Below are 16530 nucleotides of genomic sequence, written 5' to 3' on the forward strand. Positions count from 1 at the left end.
ATACCCATCCCAGAGACAATTTTATTAGGGAGGTGGTTAAGAATGTCAAGAGTAGTAACGGTCCAAGGATCGATCCCTGAGGTTAACCCGCCTTTATATCATATTGTTTATATTTACGACCATCGAAGACAACCTGGATTCTTCTATTATATAAGATATATAGATTTTATTATGTTAATTATTCGTCGAGTAATATCATATGGACTGATTTTCATGAGAAGACTATCATGCCATACCCTATCAAAGGCTTGCGTTATCCAGTGCATGGTATATACGCTCAGAGATCACAGTTAGGATATCTGCAATAGAACGGGCTTGCCTAAACCCATACTGTTGGTCGGATGGAAGTTTAGCAGTTGTGAAGCGGTGGACTAGAACTTGATTAATTATAATATTTTAGCGAAAAAGTGAGGAGGCTAATGGGGTGATAATTTAATGAATCAGTTTCTTCGCTAGAATTCTTGTAAACTTGTACCACAGAAGTGGTTTTCTAGCAGCCAGAAAAACAAGATTCGTTAAGGCATTTGTTAAAAAGTTTGGAGAGAACTGAAGTAACTTCAGCGAATATTTTTTTTTACAGCGAGGATGAGATCAAGTCCACATTCTCGTGTTTTTGTGATATCATTTACTTGAGAAAGGATGATTTTCAGATCATCTAGTGTTGTTTCTGTCAGGAAAATCTGGGAGGGATTAGTTTGCTGCGATTTGTAGAAGTAGAAAGAGTTGTAGAATAACCGACGGGCAAGCAGATTAGCCTCCTCGGTTGCCGTGAAAACAACTTCAAGATTGTTGGATTGTGAGGGCAGTGTTGATTGCCCATTATTTACTACACAGTTGTTGATTTTCCAGAAGTCATGAGTTCTTAATTTCTGCCCTTCAATGCGTTTTCTGGTGGTTTCAGTAAATTATCTCTTAGCTGTAGCTATTTCCTTCTTATAATTATTTCTAGGTTCTATAAACTTCTATCTATTTGTACTGGATTTATGTCGGATAAATCTGCGGTAAGCATGCTGCCTTTGAGTAATGGCAGCGGCGAAAGTAGAAGTAAACCATTTAATCGAATTATATTTTGATTTTAATCCTGGTGTAAAATTGTACGAAACTGAGACAAGGAAAGTGAAGCATGAAGTGTATAAAAAAAAAGGAAAGAAAAAAATAATATCAAATGATGCAGATGACTGGAATGATATTTTTAGGATTAACCGTCTATTCCGACGCATAAAGTCGTCAATTCCTAATTCGATGCATGTAATTATGCCGACCAAGGGAGACAACTCCTCATCCTTCGCAATCGAACAAGTCTAATTCTCGCTACGTTTTCTGTCATCTTTGTAGACATGTTTCTTATTGTACTTGGAAATCTTGTGATATTTATAACATTTTCTTGATCTTTAACCTATAAAGCGTAGCTGCTCAACTTATCTTCAATTCCATCTTTGTGTATTGCAATTCTCATTTCTGTAAATGCGCCTCAAACTGTATAAGATTAACAGCAGTAGTGATTATAGGCGACTACAGGAGCAGCGCAATTCGCGGTTTACGATTTTGAATCTGTGTTTGCTTTATAAGCTCGACGCTGATTGATGCAAGCATTTAACTTCCTTTCTGGCTTCACTAACCAGAGGCGAGCTAAGTTCGTGATACAAGTTCATAAAAAGGGTTAACATACGGTTACGTCCTCTTTTTTCAGCCAGGAAACTAAGACGAAATGACTACTTTCACGATATTTCTTTCAACTCCAATCTTCTCTTTCCAGGTACTCCGGCTCCGTGATTCGACAAAAATCGCCATTGACTTATTATAATACACAGATATGACTCTGACTTCAACACTTTTCTTAAAAAAATGAACACTTATTTTTCTTATAAACAGAATATTCATTGTATCTTCAGAAATGAACATTTTTTCTCTTCCTAATTTCTCTTCGACTTCTCTTTCATAAAATATTAACGGAGATGATTGTTCGAAATATTAATGGAGATGATTGTTCGAAATGTTAGAATAACACTTTGTTCTCGTATTCTACACTGCCGAAAATATACATTAATTAATTTTAATCAATATCGTATATTCAATACGTTTGATTAAGAAATGATCCAAAAAGTATGAAACACATCCAGGTAATTCTTTTTTTTTTTTTGGCCCGCGTTGCTCTAAAATGTCAGCAATATGCCCCCCCCCTTCGTTCAAAAACTTTGGAGACTAATGGGCTAGATTAACGTACAAACCCACCACAATTCTTTGAATATGTTGTTATTGTTTAAAGTGACTCTCTCTCTATTTTTTGACAAGATGAAATAAAGCTAGAGCGCTGCCAAAAATACCCGTCCCGCTTGGGTCCGTCTGGGAATTTAGGGGTAGGAATTGTCGGTTTTGCTATTATCATTCCTTGTTTATTTGTCTGATTTATTTTGGGATTTTAGAAATGGTAAGCGTTGTTGTTGTTGTTGTTGTTGTTGTTGTTGTTGTTGTTAGTGGTGGTGATGCTGTTAATGTGTGCGTGTGTGTGTGTGTGTGTGTGAAACGTTGCCAAAGTAGATCTCGTGTTACGCGTGGCACAGGGGAAATGTGTCCGTTAAAAGTTGAAGGCCATTGACACGATTTCATTCGACAATCGTGTATTTACTATAACATTTTTTCTTTTATTTTCATGGTATTAACAACAAACACTCATCGGGCTACAACAATTGTCAACAAATTCTCATACTCTGTCTTAAATTAAATAAATTTCATAAATAGCTTAATTAAGTTTTATCTAAAGGAGGCTAAAGTGACAAGAACTCCTTAAAAGCAAATGTATTCATGGTTTAGACGAGTTGAACTTGTTTTTGAGAAGGGGCAAGTTCCCTCTGATTATCAAAATATATTCTACCATCCCGGTTTTTATTAATATTAACAGTAAGTCTGACATACATTGATATGTGAAATATCCATGTAAAATGCATAAATAATTGTAAAGATTAATACATCAAATTTTTGTTCATCTCCTGTTTTTTTTCTGTATTGTTATTAGCTTTCATACATACCCAAATACATATACACATATTTACCAACAATATTGAAAGCAAGCTACCTTCTCGAATATATATATATATATATATATATATATATATATATATATATATATATATATATATATATATATAAATATATTAGGATTAGACATTCAATTTATTGTTCATTTACAAGAAGTGTAAACTCGCATACACATGTTTGAGTTTCTTTCTGTTTTTTTTACTTTATTTTTTATTTATTTATTTTTTAAAATCAATTTTCACCCCCAAAAAAGTCACAGTGCCACTTTGAAGTAAGGGGCTACTATCGAGGACATAAGTTACCGGATCATTATGAAGGGATATGAGTAGCAAGATGTTTGTTCACATTACATTTGAACTTCTGCATGTCAGTACAGTTTGGAAAGCAGAATCCCGGAAGGGGGGTTCAAATTCTAGCAGTTCTGGGGAAGAAACTAGTAAAAGGATTTAACATACTTTATAGGTTGTCTATTCACTAAGATTTTCTGAGGTGGTTCCATATATTCTGGTCTCGGAATATTCACACAACCTTGCTGCAACGGGGTGGGCTTTGGTTGGTAGATAACTTCTGTCTTTTTAATACTAATCGTCAAACCAAATGCTTTTGTGGCATTGGAAAACTTGTCAACTAATTCTTGTGCTTCTTCAAATGAAGTGGCCACGAGTGCAGCATCGTCTGCAAAAAGAAAATCACGAACTATATATATATATATATATATATATATATATATATATATATATTGAAAATAATTACGTATATAAATGAATACGTTTTGAAAGCTGAAAACAACGCATTTTTTTTTAAATATAAACAAATTTATTTGCCTATATCAGATATATTTCGATGCTAAACATCCTTATCAATGTAGAGTCTGTTTTATTTCCTTGTTTCTTTTTCTTGACCGAATCGTGGAATTCTGCGTTCGAGGGTGATGGTAGTAGCTCGATGTTCTTGTTAACGGCTCGATATTTAAATAAAAATAAAAACAGTTATCAGCAGGGTGTCGCGCCAGCCGCGCAAAATTGAAATTAAGAAAGAAATTTTTTTTCTTCTACTTTTGAAAAAAAGGAAAAAAAACCCAGACTTTTCATTGATAAGGATGTTTAGCATCGAAATATAATATATATAAGCAAATAAATTTGTTTATATTAAAAAAATGCGTTTTCAGCTTTCAAAATGTATTCATTTATATACGTAATTATTTTCAATTTTCAACTAAAACAACGCTTCAAAAGCAGGAAAAGAAGAAAAAAAATTTATTTCCTTATTTTATATATATATATATATATATATATATATATATATATATATATATATATATATATATATATATATATATATATATAATGGCACCTAGGAGAATGCAAAGGTCCGTTATAACAAACAAGAAAAAAGAGCTTCAATCTGTTTACCGTCAAAGGGAACAAATCATATTCGCAGGATATTTGTATTTTAATGAAAATATTTTCTGAAAAATAAAAAGAACAAAAATAAACGTGTAATATATTTTTGTTTTTCTGAAATTAGGTCCTACCAAATCTAACACATTTTTTAAAGTGTTCGATTTTTTCTAATTAAAAGTTAACGTTGCTGCGTCGACCGCCTTAGAATACCGATGACTTTAGCCATGCCTATTTTTATAACACTGGATTAAAAAGACGTAAAATATACTTTTTTTTTTAATATTATAAAACCCTTCTTAAATGTAACTTTAACGTTATTTAAAAAATATGCTTTCATTTTTCTAATAAAAAAATAACGTTACCTGCCTTGAGGCATCCTCGCCGGGGAATACTGATGGTTCTATTTTCTACAACTTCATTATTTGCTTTTATTTGAAGTAGCTGCACGCCCAACGTTAAGCTGGCATCATGTTACGTCTTTACTTGGTGAGAACTCAGGAAAAACCCTCCCCCATGAATAGAAAATAAACTGCTACAGTCATACAAAGAAGTTACGGATGTTTCATTTGTAATATTCAACACCTCCCTCCCCCAGCTAATCAATACGAACCGACCTATTCCTTCCATTCAAATTATTCGTAACAACCTGTTACTCTTTTATATCCATGCATATTAAAAGCTGACCTCAAACCAACTTGAAGTGTAGCAATCCGTTGAAAGCACATGTTGAATTATTTTTTATAAAACGTATTCGCGCTGAACACTTCAACTTAAGTAAGCGGTTGGCAAAGTGGAAAAGGTTGAAGTTGGCGGTCACGCTTTTCCGTTTTACTCCATTTATGAGTTTTCAGTTTACATTTTTTAATTGAGTTACTTTTCTGCTTCTAAACTGATGTCAATGCACAACTATGTCACCCCATTTGGAAACCAAAACACTTCACTAATTGAAATATTTTGGAGGCAGATTTCATGTATTCTTTTCAATTTACAACATTCGACTATGTTTTCGTCCAGCGCCATTTTTAAGGTTTGTGTGTTGTAATTTATTTCATTATCAAATAAGATCATCTCCCCCTCTTTCTATTTCTCTTTCTATCTCTCTTTTTGTATATATTTGAGCTACATATACATGTACATATTTGAGTTATTATTTAAAAACTGTTTATTGTTTAATATTTTTCATTTATTTTTGTTTATTTTGTTACAATTTTTCTATTTCTGTACATTTATTACTCTGATATCACCATGTAATAATCATATCGACACTTCAAATCATCCCCCGTTGTTTGTCATAATTTGTTATTATCTGACCTAATTCCATACGCATATAACAACGTTAAAAAGTAACGTTGTTAAATTTATAGATGTATATTTGCGCATGTGCAGAAGTATCACATTTAATCGACTTTCGCCTTCTACGTTCCAATTTTTAAACATTTAGCAGCTATTTCTATCGGCTAAAAACCTAATCGAATATGTTCCACGGGTCCAAATCCCACATATCTCAGGTTTTAAGTCTGCAAACCAAAATTGACAAAATAGTTTGGTAGAGACAGTTTCGCACAGATAGACATGGTCACTTTTTATACACATGCACACGCACACACACACACACACACGCGCACGCGCATATATATATATATATATATATATATGTTGCACAATTCTTATTATATTTGTTTCTTATATATTAATTGTTAATTATTTCTACAACAAAGGTCAATTGTTTTTGGATTTTCAAGTTTATGATTTGATTTTGTTAAACTAAACATTAATTAAACTATTAATTTGATTTTGTTAAACTAAACATTAATTAACAGATTCTACTAATTTTATTGTAGGTGAAGTTAATTTAAAGATTTCCCAACTTATATTAGATCTAATATACTTTGTTGCTATTGTACGTTTATGTTTTAGATGTCATCATATGGTGATTGAATCTGCATTTCAAATTATTCGCCGTTGTCACGATATACATTTTGTATAGCAAGAAAACGAGAACTTCAAAGCAAGGCTATGTATTGAGCACTTTTGAAGTAAATACTGAAAATTTACGCATATAATTATATCTTCGTATATTAATTTATGCGATTAAATGAAGTAATCTCACAAACACGCGCCCGCGCACACACAAATATATATTAATGAAAACAAAGGGATGTAGTGTTTACCTGATATACACAATGGTAAACTTTAAACTAATATAAATAACAGTATTTATATATAGAAAATGTATTATTATTATTATTATTATTATTATTATTATTATTATCATTGTTGTTGTTATTATTATTATTATTATTGTTATTATTATTATTATTATTTACTATCAAGATTAAGCCTCTTATTATGTCGTCCTCTTTATCATCATCATGACTTTTTGACAGCCTTAATAAACTATGATTCTGCAACACTTAAAAAATTATAATCATCAATCCTACACTTTTGTTTTTAATAATGACATCGAATTTCTTTATAGAAAAATCTGTTTCATTCTGTCTAGAAAATTTCCGGTCACAGTAATACGAGCTATCACGTTTTTTTGTTGTTGTTTGTTTTCCTGCTTGAAATCACAATATATTTCTTTTTAAGCCGAGGATGAAGGTTCTCATTTTGGATTTCTCTCTTCTTACTATTAGGTCCAATTTGACTAGGGACAGACTTCTCTTTGGACAACTGCCCGGAAAAAAAAACAATTTGCATTATTTCAGCTGTTTTGTAAACTTTCCAATCTGATTTTTGAAAACTTTCCAATCGAATCATCGGCATCGTCACGCTGGACTTATTTTGGAATACATTCTATCTAAAGAACTATTTTGCATTTTGGATCAACTCTAGAGGAGTTTCATTTAAGCTGAAATATTATGCGCGGTTTGTTTTTATATTATTTTTTTTTACATATCCAATATTTTTTCATTTTTTTATTTGACAATTTATAACTACAATAAATTGTGGTTTCACTTAATGCCTTAACTAGCAAATTCTAGCATTGCTACAAATATAATTTGCTGATTTCTTTATGTCCTCTGATGAGAAGAATAATAAAAATAGCATTCTTTGAAACTCCGCGGAATAAAGACTTTGTAAATTGTTTTTTGGAGTATTCAGTCGAACAATAAATTTTGATTGTAAAGTTCAACTTACGGTTTACATTTTCTTTCTCTCTCTCATATATATATATATATATATATATATATATATATATATAATGTTATTTATAATAGAATTCAGTCAAAAGGTGTCGCGAACAAAATGTTTTTGTTCACGACACCTTTTGAATGAATGCAATTATTTATACGGAAGTGCATTTTTACCTAAATGCGAGTTGGGAATAATTTCCCCTTTTATCAATTTGGTACCCTCAAATGGGGAGTGGCATATATATTCGGAATCGGGACCCCATGGAAAGAAGCCTAAACCGCTAATGCCGCTCCCTATTTGGGTGCACCAAATTGGTAATAGGAAAAATTATTCCGAACTCGTTGTAGGTAAAAATGCACTTACGTATAAATAATTGAATTCATTAAAAAAAAAAAAAAAACAAACAAAAATAACAACAACAAAAAAACAAATATCATCTACAGAAAAAAATCGCGATATCCAGCAGTCGCGCGAGATGGAACAGTGGTAGAGATTAAGGCATATTTCTATGGCGTCCTAATTTGATGATTCGTCGTAGACGATGGAACACGTATCAGTGGATAATTGTATTTTAAAACTATATATATATATATATATATATATATATATATATATATATATATATGTGTGTGTGTGTGTGTGTGTGTGTGTGTGTGTGTGTGTGTGTGTGTAAACAGTAAGTAAAGATTAAGTTTAAAATTCAATAGGTTCAGTAAACTTAGAGAAAATATAAATATTATTATTTATGTATTAATAGCCACCAAATAAAAAAGCTCAATAAAACCAAAATAGGAAATAGAGCGTGTGATATAAGAACAAAAAATGTAAAAATATATTTTACATTAATTTATTGTTCGACAGGATACTCAAATAAGATATATTATAGTTTCCTTAATGTTATGTTTGCAAATAACGTATAAGGCAATACAAGTGAAGACTCAACAAACAAAGGTAGATCAATAAGAAGTGTATTAGAAAAAGTATATTTACAGTATATTTACATAATGGTTGTCAGGTAAGAGAATCTTGGCTGGAGAACATATCTGCTCTCGGCTCGGCCTTCGGTGGCTTCTGGTTAATACACCCTCAGACTAACCGAGTCTTGTTATTTATGTGTAATATTATCCACATATGTAAATGAGTGGGTGCCACCACACCACCCTTCTTCCAAGATTTGAAGTCACACAGATTTCAATATCGTTTTCTCTTGGAATTTAACATTAATGGTTCATTAAACTTTCTTTTTCTACCTGATCTTCGTGGCTCATGTGTATATTGAGACGGTTCCAAATTAAAGCATTCGTATATGATGTCCATGGTTTCCTCCTCTTCGACTGCTGTTGTATAATCACCATCTTGAATGTGGCGTTTTTTTTTATTTGCTTCAGGTGCCTTTTATGTATATTTTGTGGACCTTTAATCATGTATGTACAATCACCAATGCGTTTATCCACTACTCCACATTCTCAGTAAGAGGTGTTATTCCTGTAGCACTTAAAATATACTCGATCTCCGGAGTTATATTTCTTTCTTATCATGTGTGTAGTGTTTCGGACAATTGCCTGTCTTGGCAATAGTTTATCAAACGCTGATTTCACCTTTCTGGCAAACATATAATCAGCTGGTGATATGTTTGACGGTGTATTAGGGTGCGGTGTTGCAAAGCTTTTTCCGTTGGTATCCCAATGGATTTTTTCAACGCTTATTTTAACGTGTCCACGAACCTCTCCACGAGGCCGTTCGACTTTGGATGGTACGGAGGAGTAGTGATATGCTTTACTTGGAACGTGTCACGAAGTTCCTTAAACTCTGTGGATGTGAATTGAGTTCCATTGTCAGTGACCAATGTGTCTGGTACACCAAATCGTGCAAATAACTCGTGTAGGAATCCTATTGAGTTCTTTGTTGTTGGATTCCTGCAACGCATTACCTCAGGCCATTTTGTGTAACTATCTGCTACAATTAAGTAGTAATTTTCTCCTACTGGACCAGCGAAGTCCATGTGGATTCGCGACCATTATTTTTTTTACTGTTTACATTGTTTTTCTCAATTTTGTCCCTTACTTTTGGACGTTCCTATTTTGAAAACAAAAATAATTGTTATAATTATTTTTCTATCCTTTGCAAATGATTCAAATTTTAGCGTGTTATTATGGATGATAATGACTACTAAGTTTTTTTTTATAACACTTTCACCTTAAAAAAGGCACATCGCAATTTTCATGTAGGGAGCTACTATCAGGGACATGAGCTACAGGGTTACTATGTAGGGAGTTGGGCAGCAAGATGTCGGTTCACGTTACACTTGAACTTCTGCATGTCAGTACAGTTGGGGAAGCAAGGTCCCAGAAGGGAATTCCAAAGTCTAGCGGTTCTGGGGAAGAAACTACTGGAGTAGAAGGCTCTCTTACATCTAGGGATCTCTACTGTGAAAGAGTGGGATTTAGGTGCTTGTCGAGTCCGTCAGGGGTATTTCGTTGAGGGGGTACAAGTGCTTGCTGTTCGTCAGAGCATTCACCTTTAAAGTACTTATAGAAGAGGCAGAGGGGTGCAACATTTCGTCGATGGGTTAGAAGCTGAAACTTAGATGACAGTTCAGGATCTATTAGGTTGCCGACTCTCTTTTGAACCTTGTCCAGGAGCGAGAGACGAGTAGCAGATGCACCAGCCCAAATATTTCAACAATACTCCATACATGGGCGAATGGTTACCTTATAGATTTACAGGATACTTTCGAGCGTTAGTAGCTTTCTAGCACGGTAGAGAGAACCTACCTTCTTTGCAGCAGTCCTGGCGATACTCTCGATGTAATTGTTCCAACTCATGTTTCCTGAGAGTGTTAGGCCGAGGAATTTAAAGGATGTACTTTCAGATAAAGAGTCTTTGGCCGTTGCTATTGGTGGTAGAGAAGGTTTCTTGTAACAATTGAAGGAAACAAGTTTAGTCTTGACAGCATTGAATGTGACAATCTATTTTTGTCCCTATTCCACTACGGATTGGAGGTCACCCTCTAGTGTTTTTGCTATTTCTTTAGATAAGTGTTCATTTGTTTTCCTGTCGTGTCTGTTATAGAGCGTGGTGTCATCAGCATATATACCAATCTCACAAACAATTTTGTCAGGGAGGTCATTTATGAATATTAGGAATAATAGAGGTCAAAGGATAGACCCCTGAGGCACTCCCGCATTTATATCATATTGTTTGGATGTACGATTGTCGAGGACAACCTGGATTTTTCTCTTATCTAAGAAAGATTTAATTATGTCATGTATTCTTCCGGTGATACCGTATGATCTGATTTTCCTGAGAAGACCTTCATGCCATAACGTGTCAAAAGCCTTAGATATATCTAGAGCTACCGCTGTCCCCTCCCCTGCTTTGTCAAGTGAATGGTATATACGCTCAGAGATTACAGTTAGAATGTCTGCTGTGGAACGGGTTTGTCTAAATTCATATTGTTGGTCAGTCAGAAGTTTAGTATCTGTAAGACAAGAGCCTGGTTAATTATGGACTGAAATATTTTGGCACGAAGTGGGAGGAGCCCAATCGGGCGATAATTTACTGGGTCGGTTCTTTCGCCAGAATTATTCAAATCCAGTCTATTATTCAGAAACCCATTGTCAGAAACAAGTTGTCAAAACTTCAGCTTTTCACAGTTGTTATTTCTAACAAATAGGAGGCTTTAAAATTTTGTCAATTAGTTTTGGACCCTACTGTATATATATATATATATATATATATATATATATATATATATATATATATATATATATATACTTTAAACTTTGTGACATATTTCCATTCTATGGAGGTCATTTGTGAACGAACACCCCATAATTTTATTATACTATATTTCTTCAAACTGAAACATAATTATCAAAGTATATATACTTACGCAAATAGATATGAAAAGTCTTTATTAAAGTTTGTCCCTATTTCCATTCTATGGAAGCCAGGCGCGAACGCAGACCCCACAATTTTATTATACGATCCCTATTTCATTAAAAACATATTTACGAAAGTATTCTTATGTACATCTATATCAAAAACACTTGTAAACGTTTTTTTTAATTTTTAAATTTTTTATTTCCATACTTTGTGGACCAGGCGCGAACACCAATTTTAATGAACCACCGTTCTGCCAGATCAAACATACCCATTCCTGTGTCTCGATACATCTTCTATCATTATATGTAATCAGTTTTTTAAAATAGTCAACCATATAGGAGCCTATTCGTGACCACACACACACACACACACACACACACACACACACACACACACACACACACACACACACACATACACACACACATTCAGCTTTATATATATATATATATATATATATATATATATATAATGTATAGTAGGAAAATATGGTACTTTTGTATCCATGTTATCGCACTAAAATAATAACGCTTTATTCAAAACCCCATTCTTAAAGTGGAGAGGGTGTTTTGTAACTATTTTGTACTTTCACCTTACAATTTCTGAACAAAAATATCATTAAAAATGAATTTGGCTTGAAAATACAATTTAAAAAGCAAGCGCTGTAACAGAGATGCACGAGCATGAAATATACTTATAACATGTGGGTGAAGTTATCTACTTCTTATCTCTACTCATGCATAGAGAACTAGTGTTGTTTATACTAATGATATACACAATATAGCTCATAATGTTATAGTATATATATATATATATATATATATATATATATATATATATATATATATATATATATATGATTAGTTTTTTTTTGGAAAAAGAATTCCAGCAGAGTGCTCAATTAAAAGGAAAATCAAAATTTTAAGAGCGTACTTATATTTTGTATATATATATATATATATATATATATATATATATATATATATATATATATATATATATATATATATATATGTAAAATAGTAATATCTATATATAAAGCAAGTTGCCTGCATGCGCATATCACAGTTGTTTAAGAACCAAATTAACCGTAGATTTGGAATCGGCAAATATCTGTTGACGACCTTATCAATTTTATGTCAAAAGTTTCTGAACCTCGTCTGAGTTCCAATCTATGGTCCCTCCTGCCAAACTTTCACGAAAAACACTCATCTAGTTGAAACTACTATGAATAAAATAATTTCCACCATTCTTTATCTGTGCCTAAACCTAAACGTAGATTCCATGAACAATGCTTCTTTCTTAGAACTAACCGCCTGTGGAACTCTCTTCCGTTTGCCTGCTTTCCACCTGTAAGCAATATGGTTGTCTTCAAGTCCAACCTAAACAAGTTCTTAATGAGCCGTTTCCTTCAGTAATCCAATTTAACAAATTTCCACTATTAACGATTACTACAATATTTTCCCATTGTCTACCGTACACTCACTAATCCTTTTCCTCGAGTAGCCTCCGGGCCTTGATAAGTGGTGACGCCTTTGTAAAAAAAAAAACAACAACAAAAAACTGTTTTTAAAACTCATTATTTTAAATTACGTAATAATAACATTAAAAATATATAGTTAAACATTATAAGATTCTTTTTTAGATAACAGAACAACTACGTCTAATTTACTTCGAAGAGACAATATTATTTGTACGTTAATAAGATTGTTTGTTTACATTTACAGATCTATGCGGAGAGATCCCTACGCCGAACCCATAAACACTAAATGTAAGTTAACAAGACATAATATTTTGCTTGCATTAGTTGCTTTTAGGATACAGTGCTCGCCTTTCATTCTAAATGTACTATAATGCCATTGTTGGTTCGGATCTCACATAAGACAATCAGTTTTTTTAGTGTTCCAACTATTTTCTAGCCTATGTTGATCACCATGATAAATTTTGATATTTAAAAAAAAAGGAAAAAAAATAGGTGAAAACTATTTAATTGGTGTTTTAAACTTTTAATGTTATATAAAATGTAAATATATAGACGATCCTCGCGGACTATGAGCGATAAACCAAAACTCTTTTACTTTCAAAGACGCTGAAAATTTTTCCAGACGCGAAATAACAAATAAATATAAATATAGAATAAACTTTATTTCTGTTTTACATATAAAAAATCAAATGAAAAATCAATAAAATAATATGTGAAAAATGAATTTAAAACAAATGAAAAATGTTAACGCCCCTGATCTCTTTATATCTTCTATTATATTAAAGTCACTTTGTCTGTGAATGTGTGTGGGTTCCTTCCTCATAGATTCCGAAACGGCTGAGCCTATCTTTTTAAAAATTAGCACAAAGATAATTTATATGTCTGGACGTGTTCTTAGATATGTTTTTTACAAAAATTCATATGATAAGTACCGAAAATCGAAAAAAATCCGATCTTAGAAATAGTCTTTCTTCTCTTATAGATAAAAAATAATGTTTACAGGGGAATATTTTACGTTACACCGGTGTAACCTTAGCCGGTGTAACGTAAAATATTGCCCTGTAAAATTTCTTCTTTTTATCTATAAAAGAAGAAAGACTATTTTAAAGATCGCCAAGCCAAATATCAGCTGACGTAATATTGTAAACAAACACAGACAGAATTTGATGAACGACATTATCATTATTATTAAAAATTTTTTTTTTTTTTTGGTAACTGGTCGACTGGGCAAATTATTGGTCGTAATATATTATAATCAATAGAGGATTGATTCTATAATATATATATATATATATATATATATATATATATATATATATGCAATCTACATGAATTAAAATATCGTTTTTAAGCGACCAACGGTTTGCCAGCTTGTAAGTGAATAGAGAGGGAAAAATACAACCAAGATATCTGATTAATTAAAAGCTTGAAAAAGCACATGTCAAACATAAATCATCCGTTAAATATAAATCCACAGAATTCGCTTGATGATCTCCCCCGGGAATAAGACATAAACGTTTCTACCTGGCTCCCTTGTGATATGCATAGTTTTATACTATTGCGAAGCTCTACTCACGTATTGAGCATCGTTGAAATAAATAATAGAAAAAAATATAGATTATATTATTTTATATCGTATGTGTTCAGACATAAAATAGTAATTATATGTAGGTGAAAAAGTCAAATTAAAATTCATCAATCTTATTTAATTGGCATGAATCAAATTTAATGTAAATCTGAAATATTTCGAATGTTCAAATTCGCATATTATATCCACTTAATCCCCTTAAAAAATTCCAAAGAAATTGAAATTTGGAGAATAGTAATTGATATTAATGGTTAATACTGATCGTTAAATTTTCTCAAAAGTCGAAAGTATCTGAATTTTCTGGATTGGCTTCCACCCATTCTTTTCTGTGTTTGTATAAATTTAAATTAAACTAAATATAGCTCACATTACTCACAGTGAAGCTTATAAAATAAATATTGTTTAATTAGTTTACGACATTTAACCATATACACTTACCTAGCTTTATAAAGATATATATATATATATATATGTGTGTTTTTGTGTGTAATTTAGGCTAAAATAATGAATGCCTTCTTATCCGACAAAAAATTTTTTTTTTTTAAATCTGAAATAACAACTTGAAAACAAGTAAATGATAAATGTCATTCAAATTTGTAATTTTACTACTTCAAATAACCCCCACCTCCCTTCAAATACCTGTATTTTTTTATGAAAATTGAATAGAAACTTGTTTTTATAAAGAAAAAGTGACTATTTTCAATTTAGTAAAACGATGAATGTATTTGTGTTGAATCACATGTCGTTCCACATTAAATCGTTCCCATAAATGTAAAAAAAAAGAAGAAAAACAACTTATTTCTTAATATCAATGTTTAACGTATTTTTAACGTGAATAAACTACTCAAACACGTATGTAAATAAATTTTATATACATAAAGTACGAAAACTTATATACGAGTAGGCAAACACATACACACACGACACGTAATATATTCACAGGTACATGTATATGCAACATACGCAAGCATGTGCAAATGTACAGGCACACGAACATAAACAATTGCTCTCATCAAAGTCAAACGTACACATCTAATCAAGCAAGATACAAATCAGATAACAGAACAATATATATATATATATATATATATATATATATATATATATATATATATATATATGAACGGAACATTGTGTGTCTGTGAGTTCATTCCCTACGGACTCCAAAACGGCTGGGCCGATTTTTATTAAAAAAATAATATCAAGTTACTTTTTGTGCCTGACAGTGTTCCGAGATAGGTTTTATATCGAAATGTTTTAAAAATATACCGATAATCGATAATCGAAATAATCCGATAAAAGGAAGAAAGGCGATTTTGACTAAAGTAAACACCTTGCGCAGCCTAACATCACAAGTGTATTTGAGAAGTTTATTACCCCACAAGCCGAAAGGCCAGCATATAAAATCAACAGTAGGTTCTTGGATATGACACGGGGCCGTCCAAAATGAATGTTTCTGTTTAGAACACAATGGCACAATAATACTTGACCTTTTAATTTTAAACTTTCATTCAAGCTATATATATATATATATATATATATATATATATATACATATATATATGAAAGTGAAATTGTCTGTATGTGAGTGTGTGTGTACATTTCCCTTCCAAACTAGTCTGTCAATTTTCGGTATACAGTCTCAAGATTTGACATAAGGAGTATTAAGATTTGGGAAATCTTTTTATTTTGGTCTTCGGTCAGAAATTTGGCTGTCAAGAGGTCAAAGTTCAATGATTTGACCTTTGAAAACTCGTCTGCTAATCTTGGATCTAAACACTTGAAACTTTAGATGTAGGTTACTTGGATATGTAATAAACGTTTTAATTTGATTGAGTCCAAAACAATAAACGTTAAGGGGTCACAAATGGGGTCAAAGTTAAAGAAAAAGTGACCTTTGTGGTATCTACCAAATTACTCAGCCAATTACTGGTTTAAACATTTGAAATTTTACATTTATGACACAGTATTCTGACACGGATCCAGCTTTT

General features: G+C 32.0%; 1 protein-coding gene across 2 annotated transcripts in view; it reads left to right on the forward strand.

The window, feature by feature from the left end:
- Positions 1–16530, forward strand: part of LOC145260620 (prostaglandin E2 receptor EP2 subtype-like) — a 192920-nt gene that overhangs the window by 60713 nt on the left and 115677 nt on the right. Inside the window, exons 1-2 of one of the 2 annotated variants that reach the window (XM_080118960.1) lie at positions 5202–5466; positions 13196–13239. The gene's annotated coding sequence lies outside the window, so the exon portion shown is untranslated. Of the gene's footprint in view, positions 1–5201; positions 5467–13195; positions 13240–16530 lie in introns of those variants that run through there. The other variant, XM_080118953.1, reaches the window with a different exon arrangement.

This window comes from Euprymna scolopes, chromosome 3 (genome assembly GCF_053919585.1).
Source record: "Euprymna scolopes isolate OS-2025 chromosome 3, ASM5391958v1, whole genome shotgun sequence".
NCBI classification, from domain to species: domain Eukaryota; kingdom Metazoa; phylum Mollusca; class Cephalopoda; order Sepiida; family Sepiolidae; genus Euprymna; species Euprymna scolopes.